This window comes from Cynara cardunculus, assembly GCF_001531365.2.
Source record: "Cynara cardunculus var. scolymus isolate 2C chromosome LG 17, CcrdV1, whole genome shotgun sequence".
NCBI lineage: Eukaryota > Viridiplantae > Streptophyta > Magnoliopsida > Asterales > Asteraceae > Cynara > Cynara cardunculus.
The window spans coordinates 711,262-721,533 of NC_037544.1; the positions used below are offsets into that span (position 1 = coordinate 711,262).

Sequence of the window (10,272 nt, forward strand, 5' to 3'; positions counted from 1 at the left end):
AATTAATATAATAATTTTTTAAATATAAATAAACACACTATTAATTAATATAATTATATTTTAAATACAAATAAAAACTCTATTATTTGGTCAAAAAGATGTCAAGTCTAGTTCTCGAGCACTAATATATTTTTTTCTTCTTTACATATTTAAATAATTTCAATCAAAATATTGATGCAATTTTATTAAAAAAAACAAGGCTTAATTTTATAGTGATACTAATTTCAAAAATATGTGAAATCAGAAATGCACAAAATAAATCTAAGTTCGAAAAAAGCTTGGTCCTAGAATGACTCAAAACCCGATCACACCGAAATTTTGGTAATTGTCTGAAAAGACTTAATTTAACCTTTTTTTCAACTTCAAATATTGAACCTAAAAGAAAAAGAACTTAGGTTTTCTCTGCTTACCAAAGACGGTCTAAACCTTATACATCTTTATGTGAAACACACGAAACAGAAGTAATTATTACCACTAATTTCAAGATAATCTACTTAATTATATATATATATATATATATATATATATATATATTGCTTATTAAAATTGGAAAACATGGTAGAAAATCATTATTAAAAAGGAAAAAAGACTTCAAATTCCTCATGCGTCTCTTGTTATTCAAATGGGGTGACGTTATAAATTAAAGACATGATTATTTTCTAGAAAGAAAAAGACCATAAACTTCATTATTACATGTTTATGATGGTTCACTTTATTGGATGCTTTTAGGCGTTTTAACAAATTTTTTAGCACATCTTTAAAATAAAGTGTCATATTAGTTATTTTATAGGACATTATTTGAACAAACCACTACAACAAAATTGGGTTTATAGGACGCCCCCAATCACTAAGCATCCAATAAAATTCTTTATACGACTTAATTTTATAGGACCAAAATATAAAACGTACTAACTAAAGACATTGTAATAATTTTATATGACGTTTTTACGTGTCTTAACAAGTTTTTTAGGATATTTTTTAATACAAAATGTCGTATTAGCAACTTTATATGACACTTTTGAGAAAGTGTCCTATAAACTCAAGTTTTTATAAGAAACTTGTTTTATCAGACGGTTTTTCAAATAGTGTCCTATAAAATTGCTAATAGAACGTTTTATATTAAAAGTGTCATAAAAAACTTATTAAGACGTCAAAAAACGTCATATATAGACTTATTACAACATCTTTAGATAGGAAACTTTATTTTTTGGTCGTATTAACTAAGTCCTATAAAGAAGTCTATTAGAATGCTTAGAAGTTGGGAGCATCCTATAAACCCGATTTTGTTGTAGTGAACGTCTTACAAAGACAAGTCCCCTATAAAAATAAGTTAAGAATGTGCTAAAAGCATGTTAATTAGATAGGAAAAACGTTGGGAAGTTAGAATAATAATGATAACCAGTAGAGTTTTAACAAACGCATGATGATTTTTATAATTCATCCTAAATAATCTACACTATTTATACAAAATAATTAATTGTTATTTTTATAAGAAAATTATATTTATTAAAACAAATATAAATTACTTCGTTATTGAACCTAAATTAAATTATAATAAAAAAATTGAAGTAAAAAATCACACAAAAAATATGAATTTTAAATAATTAATTTGATACTAATATCGAAATATTTTTGTCAAATTTTTATGATATCTTCAAGTTTATATTTTATTCAAAAAAAAACATCATCGCTTTTTCAAAATCACATAAGACTATACTATAACATCGACTGAAATAAATAATAAAATAAAATATTAAAATCAAAATATATCTCACTACATTACGCGAGTATCCTTCTAGTAATTAAGGTTACGTTTATTTTAATATTGTTTTATTCCTAGGAATTACATCACCTGCCTTTGAAGTAATTATATACCTGCAACTATTAACATGACTTTGAGTTCCAGTGATAATTTATAACTTTCAAACGATACGTTAGCTACCATACTGGGTCCGTCCCTCGACAGTTGTGGTAGCTAATGGTGGAGGTGGTGTTGTGGACTACGTGAAGATATTAAAGTAAGTTCATCTAGAGACTCGAAATTGAATCAGACACATAAAGGGATCCTACTCAATATATCCAACTCAAAACGATAAACATTTAATTTTAAAATCGTATAAATGGCTTCAAATGATATTAAAATTACCATTAGTCTCTACTAATCCAAATTCAAAGTAAATCAAATACTCATTGTCAGAATATGAAGTTTAGCTGCTCATATCTGACCTTTAGAAACCAAAGGCAATTACAAAAGTTTGCAGAATTGAAATTAAGGAAGAACCCCGGAAATTGTCTCCAAAATTCCTCCCAGAATCTGAAAATCGGACCTTGGATCTCCCTCTGAAAAGCAAACCAAGAGCTCCGAAAATCTGGAAATTTACTGTTTCTTCCCGATTTCTGGTTCTCGTTCCTCTCAGATAGACAGTTTCTGCTTCTTCTCAGAAAACAGTTTCTGCTCCCTCTCTCTGCTGATCGATTTCTGATCAATCCCTCTCTCGATTGGCTTCCTGTCTTGCTCCATCCTTCTTGACAGTTTCCAGTTCAGCTTCCTTTCAATCGATTGATTTCTACTCTCTCTCTGTTTCTGGTTCTGCCCTCCGATTTCTGTCCTCTGGTTCTCGTCCCCGTCTCCCTCTCCTCGACAGTTTTTCCAATCGATCCCAGAAAACCGCTAGAAGTGGCTGCTTTTTGGGGCTGCTGTTTGTGGGCTGCAGCTTCATCATCATAATTCCATATTTGGAACAACGTGATTCCATGAAAACTTGAACCCTTTTGATCTCTACAATTAGCAACCCAAACAAGATTGAATGTGAGTCGAAATGTTGGACGATCAAAGAAACTACACCAAAATCTATCCTCTTTTTGCACCAACCAAAAATCAAGATTAAGGGGGTCTATTATCTATTAAATCATGATGAAGTGTAACATAACAATGAAAAATGTCTTATTAACTTTTAAAAATAACACGACACTTAAAAATGTCCTATTAATTTCTAAAATAATATAACACTTCAAAATGTCCTATTATAACACTAAAAAAATGTCCTATTAGACTCTAAAATAATTTGACATTGAAAAGTGCCGTATTAGACTTACATGATAGGACATTAAGGGGTTGTTTGTTTACCTCTTAATAGTTCCATTGAGAGGCAGTCTTTGAATTGTTAAAAGGTGAATCGTGTTTGGCAAGAAAAAAGTCTGCCTCTTAATGGTTCTAAAACCTTCTGAATGATTTTGTATCTTGGGCATCCCTGAATCATTCAGCACCCTAATTTCATTCTGAATAATTATCAAACAATTATATTTTCATTTTACACTATATTATACGAGTCTCTTAATCATTCTGACCACTTAATCATTATGCACCAAACCATTCAGCAACTGCCAAACAGGCCCTAAGAGACATCAAAAGTAAGAGTCCTATTAAACTAAATCAAATAGGACTCATAAAATAATGTATCGTATTAGCCTTTTTTAAAGGACGTGTGTTGAAAATTGTCCCAAAAAAGTCATATTAGTTATTTTATAGGACACTATTTGAACAAACCACTATAACAAAATTGGTTTATAGAACGCCCCCTATATCTAATCGTCTAAATAAACCGCTTTATAGGTCTTAATTTATAGGACCAAAATATAAAGTGTCTTATCTAAAGGCGTTGTAATAAGTTTATATGATGTTTTTACGTGTCTTAACAAGTTTTTTATGATATTTTTAATATAAAGCATCACATTAGCAACTTTATAGAACACTTTTGAGAAAGTGTCCTATAAACTCAATTTTTTATAGAGCACTCGCTTTATAGGACGGTTTTTCAAATGGTGTCCTATAAAATTGCTAATAGGAAGCTTTATATTAAAAGTGTCCTAAAAAACTTATTAGGACGTCAAAAAACGTCATATAAACTTATTACAACATATTTAGATAGGATGTACACTTTATTTTTTTATTCTATTTACCAAGTCCAATAAAGAGAACTATTAGAAGTTGGGAGCGTTCTATAAACCCGATTTCGTTGTAGTATATGTCTTACAAAGACAAGTCCCCTATAAAAATAAGTCAAGAATGTCCTAGAAGCATGTTAATTAGATAGGAAAAACGATGGTGGGCGTGGTGTTGTGGACTACGTGAAGATGGTGGTGGTGGGCAGTGGTAGATATGGAGGTGGTGGTTGAGGAAGATGTGGAGGTGGTGATGGTAGTGCTTGTGAGATAACTTCAACAACGGCTTTTTGCCAAAATTATAACCCCATCATCCAGCAACCATCAAAATGGAGTTCAAGACTTAAATGGGTGCTTTCTTCTAGTCCTGCATTCTTTGTTGCTAAGATTGTAGAATGCTTGGATTTTAAGTTGCAACAGGTTGGAATTAGAGAAGATTATGATTTGATTATTTGTTAAAAAAGAAAAAAAATATTTTCTGCCGTCCGCTAATATTTATTAATGTCGAAACACGTTGATCCAATATGATGAAGAAGACATGAAAATAAAGACACTATTAATTAATATAATAATTTTTTAATACAAATAAAGACACTATTAATTATAATTTTTTAATACAAATAAAGACAAAATTAATTAATATAATAATTTTTTAATAAAAATAAAGACACTATTAATTAATATAATAACTTTTTTAATATAAATAAAGACTATTATTTGGTCAAAAAAATGTGTAAGACACGGAACAAGAAAAATTATTACCACTAATTTCAAGATAATCTACTCAATTATCACAATATATATATAGAGAGAGACTTCGGATCACATGAGACCAGCCTGTTTTTATGAGACCCGTGAGACCACCTTTTCACATTTGAAACTTCACAGTAAAATGCTGTGAAAGTAACTTTCACAGTGCTTTTTGCTGTGAAGGTTAAAAAAAGTCATCTTTGTAGTATTTTGCTGTGAAGTTTCAAGTGTAAAAAGGTGGTCTCACCAAAACAGGCTGGTCTCACATGATCCCAAGACTATATATATATATACACACACACACACATATATAAATTGCTAATTGCAAAACATGGTAGAAAATCATGATTAAAAAGGAAAAAAGTTCATAAAATTCCTCAAGCGTCTGTTATTCGAACGGGGTGGGGTTATAAGTTCATAAAGTTCATTACATGTTTATAATGGTTAAAAGCATGTTTGGTTGATGATATTAAGGGTAAGGATGAAAATCTGAATGAATGAGAGTGTTTGGTATTATATTATTAGATTAATGATTAACTTAAATGGGTTAAAAACCATTCAACCCCAAAATCAGGTATATAGGATCAGAGGTGCTCAAAAACTGACCAACCTGGTCAACCCAATCCAAAGAAAACTAGAAAAAAATCAACTCGAGATAACACTGACACATGGTTGATACAAAATTATGCCAAACCACATCTATTGGGTTGGAACAGGGTTGGGGTAATTTGAACCCAACTCAACCCAATGAACACAATCCATTATACCACAGATTTAATATGATTATTTAGTTCTTGATTAATATATATATACATTAGACATTAGACCAAAATTTTATTACAATTTCAACAGTAATTTTACTTTCTTATTTGGATGAACTTTCAACTTCTTTTTTTGAGTTTGTTAGCGTTGTTTGTATGTTCTCATTTTAATTTACCTCGTTTAAACAAAACTCTGAGCTATATTGTAAAATAATGTACCAGATTTCAACCTGATTAACCTGACCAACCGAAACCCAACCCGCATGTACGGTTTGGGTTGTGTCGGGTTGGGTTGAGATATTTCAAACCGCAAACATTGAGTTGGATTATTCAAATGCCTTCAACCAATTGAGGCGATTCAAAAGGCCCTGGATAGAAAACAGATGGATTAAGAAGTTTCATGTTTTGATCATTCAAAGATTCGAACAGTAGAGAGGTCATACGCATCATTGAAGTGGACAGCAGTGTGCTGATGCAAAGCTGTTGAACAGATCTGTGTGATTGTAGTACATAGATCATATATTATTCGTTTGAGCTCCAAAGAAGGTGATTTCAGATTCTCTGAACAGATAATGAATCAATACACACTTTTTATGTTTCGAGTTTTTGCAAATTTCGGAGCTATCATGGTTTGATTTAGTGTGAAAGTTGGTGTAAAGTTGTTGGACAGAAACCTTCTATGTTGATTCGTGTATCAAAGAACACTAGAGGGTAGACCAGAAGGGATCAGAGGCTCTTGTTATATGGACCAGAGCTTTGGTCATAATGGACCAGAGCTCTGGTCCAAAACCCAGAGACAGCCTCAAATCAGAAAGAGGTATGATCAGCTTCGATGAACCAAAAGCTCTGGTTATATAGACACACGCACATGGTTTAAGAAAGTTATTTAACTATTTCTAATATATCTTTATATAATAATAATTAGAATATTGCAATTGAAATTAATAGCATGAACTTAAGGAAGATGTGGAAGATATATAGATTCATTTAGTCCGGTAGGTAAGTGGGACAACATCTTTGTGGTTACCAATCATCAGGATGAAGAACATTATATATGTTTGTGTTACTTGTTTTGAATGTTGAGAAGAAGGGTGATGGAGATTGTTACTTATATATGTTTGCAATAACATGATGCAGATTGGGTTGATATCTGAGATAACTGGCAAAAAGGAAGAGGCATTAACAAGTGTAGTTGGTAAATGCACAGAGAGAGTGTAGTTTTGATGCTTGAATCTTGATATAGAGACTTGTGGTCTGCTGGTTACTTAGAAGAATTTTAGCTATTATTGTATCATAAGAAGTATAATGAGCATGGGACTCACTAAGTTTATTTCAGATTCTCTGAACAGATAATGAACCAGAGGTCATGTGAACTAGATCTACATAGCCCGACCTTTTAAAAGCTTGATGTCAGCTTTGCGCTGCTCTAGCTTTTTGCGCACAACTTTCACCTCGAAGCTCCAAAATTTATTATTCTAGTTGCATTGGAAATGTAAAACATATATCTACATCTTTTAGATTTTGAGTTTTCTCAAATTCAATGTGCAGATATGACTTATTCTGTGTCAAAGTCTATAGATGGGTGTTGGACAGAAGCTACATACTTTACTCCTTTCTTCCTAATTTTAGAACGGTGTTCTCTCGTCTGTTCTTCATAGATTCAAGCTATGATTTTGATATATTATATGTCACTCCCTAATCTGATCTTAAAGTTTCAAGCTCTGAGCTTCAAACTTTACTCAACGAGGTTTGCAAAGACAAATGTTTGTTTTAACGACTGTTTTGCGCAGCTGTGAGAAAACATGCACAACTCACTCAATTTTCATCCAAAATGGATGAATCAGAGATTGATGAAAAGCTAAGAGGCTGGAGTTCAATGTTTATGTTTTGTGTTTTCTCTCAATGAATCTGCTTGATAGTCAAAAACAGTGATGAAGTTGATACATGAAAGCTGGACAGAGTTTAAAATGTCAGTTTTTCAACGACATATTGTATTTTTGGCTTTATAGGAAAGAACAAACCCAACAACAATGAAGTTCTGACCAGTACATAAAGCATTTATATGTTTATCCCACTTTAGTGAAAAGAGTCGCAGTTGGGGTAATTTAACTTCATCAGTGTGTATTAAATCATGGTCGTGTGTGAGATAGACATAAATAGAATAAACGAAATTCAAAGAACATAACGTTATAATATCAATCTAAATAGTGATTTTACCTCGATCTGGTTGAAATTTTGAACAGCAGCTTCCTTGTCTAACTTGATTTTGCAAATTCAGTTTGAGATCCTCAACGTGCAGAGGACTCGATGATGGAAAACAATGAGGGCGATTCGATGATGGCAAATCACTGGAGAGGACTCGATGAGTTAATAAAATAGGGCTTATTTAATAGAAGAGTGCTTAGGGCCTTTTTCAATTGGGCCGAGCCTTGGTAAGTCCTGTTAGTTTTCATGTTATTTATATTATTTTAAACTTTAATAAAAGGTCGTTTATCAAACATTTATTCGGTAAGTGTTTACTGATAAAATTTAACATTATTATGTAATTATCGAGTAAGATTTTAGTCCACTAAAACGACATAGTATACAACAATTTACCCGGTAAGTGTTTACTGTGGTAAGAGTCGTCGCCCTCATTTACCGGGTAAGACTCTTGGTCCTTACTATATTMATCCGATGTGATAATATTACTTGGTAATCGCTTACCCGGGTAAGCGTTTGGTAAACGGTCCCTTATTAGCTTTTAGACACTAACATAACAATCAAAAGTGTCTTATTAACTTTTAAAAATTAACACGACACTTAAAAATGTCCTATTAATTTCTAAAATAATATAACACTTTAAAATGTTCTATTAGTCTTTTAAATGATATAACACTTAAAAAGTAAAAGTCCTATTAAACTAAATCAAATAGGACTAATAAAATAATATGTCGTGTTAGTCTTTTTCTTAAAGAACGGGTCTTGAAAAGTGTTCCAAAAACGGGTCTTATAAACCTCTTTTTGTTGTAGTGTGTCAACCCAAGATGCCAACAATGTATGAAGTCTTAATAGACTGTTTATATATATGACCAAACCACTACAACAAAATTAGGACTCTTTTAGAAGATCTTTAAAATAAAACGTTATATTACTTATTTCATAGGATACTATTTGAGCAAACCACTACAACAAAATTAGGTTTATAGGACGCCCCTATCTCTAATCGTCCCAATAAACCGCTTTATAGGACTTAATTTATAGAACCAAAATATAAAACGTCTTATCGAAAGACGTTGTAATAAGTTTATATGACGCTTGTGGGTGTCTTAACAAGTTTTTTAGGACATTTTTAGTACAAAGCGTCGCATTAGCAACTTTTAGGACACTTTTGAGAAAGTGTCTTGTAAACTAAATTTTTTATAGGACACTTGTTTTTATAGGACATTTTTTCAAATAATGTCCTATAAAATTGCTAACGGGACGCTTTACATTAAATGTGTCGTAAAAAACTTATTAAGACGTCAAAAAACGTCATATAAACTTATTACAACGTCTTTAGATATGACACTTAATTTTTGGTCCTATAGAATAAGTTCTATAAAGAGGTCTATTAGAACGCTTAGAAATTAGGAGCGTCATAATAAACCTGATTTTGTTGTAGTGTCATCACTGTATCCCAAAAATAAGGTTGAACAACACATTCCCTTGATTGGCGACATGAATTCTTTCGTGTTTTTAACCGCCATGATGCACCCTTATACATGTATAACACAACAAAGAAATTAAACAAAGGATACGTAGTGATGACAATATATAGGTATGGTGGATAACAGAAAACCGTTAATAGATAAGAAAACGAGCACACAGTGTTCGGCGCGACCAGCCACGGGAGACACAGTTTGCACGTATCTAGGGAAACCCGATCAGCAACCATCAAAATGGACTTCAAGACTTAAATGGGTGCTTTATTCTAGTCCTGCACTCTTTGTTGCTAAGATTGTAGAATGCTTGGCTAATCTGCACTGGGATTTTAAGTTGCAACAGGTTGGAGTTAGAGAAGATTATGTAGGGAAGAATGTAACATTTAGGGGTTGTTTACCAAACGCTTGCTTGGGTAAGTGAACATCAAGTTACTTATCTTACCGGATGAATATGGTAAGGACTAAAAATCTTACCCGGTAAGAGCGAGACAAAGACCAAAAGTCTTACCCGGTAAGTGAGGACGACGACTCTTACCATGGTAAGCGCTTACCAAGTAAATTGTTACATACGATAACGTTTTTTGGTGGACTAAAATCTTACCCGGTAAGTAAATGATAGTGTTAAATTTACCGGTAAACGCTTACCAGGTAAGTCTTTGGTAAACCGCCCGTTAGATATAACGGAACTTTCAAAACATAAACCAAAAAAATGTCAAGTTACAAAAGGTAAACTTAACATAGCTAACCTAAAACAATGTCTTCAGTCGTTGTGCATTTCTTGAAGCAAAACATCAATGAATCAAACATCACCTAAACCCGGTTCACGTGTCTTGACGGTTTGAGTTGCTACGTACGAAGCAAACAGCAAAACATTCGGACCAACTAGATATCTATGCTGACATATAGAACATGAGAGTCCTCGTTACGAGAACATTGTCCAAAATCCTGTAAAAATGGTCGAAAATGAATGAAATGCGATGTAACCGATGAAGTAATTTTCTAAAAGGGAGTTGAGATTGCAGGAACATAATAAGAAGTCTCACATATGACAAAAAGGTTTCAGCTATGGAAAACTGATTGAGCTAAAACCAAATCATGAGACCCGAGATTAAACATCAAGTTCATCACGGCATGTG

General features: G+C 32.3%; 1 protein-coding gene across 1 annotated transcript in view; it reads right to left on the reverse strand.

Annotated features, from left to right (window-relative positions):
* Positions 1–7,804, reverse strand: part of LOC112500393 (TMV resistance protein N-like) — a 42,195-nt gene extending 34,391 nt beyond the window's left edge. Inside the window, exon 1 of the mRNA XM_025103878.1 lies at positions 7,671–7,804. The gene's annotated coding sequence lies outside the window, so the exon portion shown is untranslated. The remainder of the gene's footprint in view (positions 1–7,670) is intronic.
* Between the last annotated feature and the right edge of the window lie 2,468 nt (positions 7,805–10,272).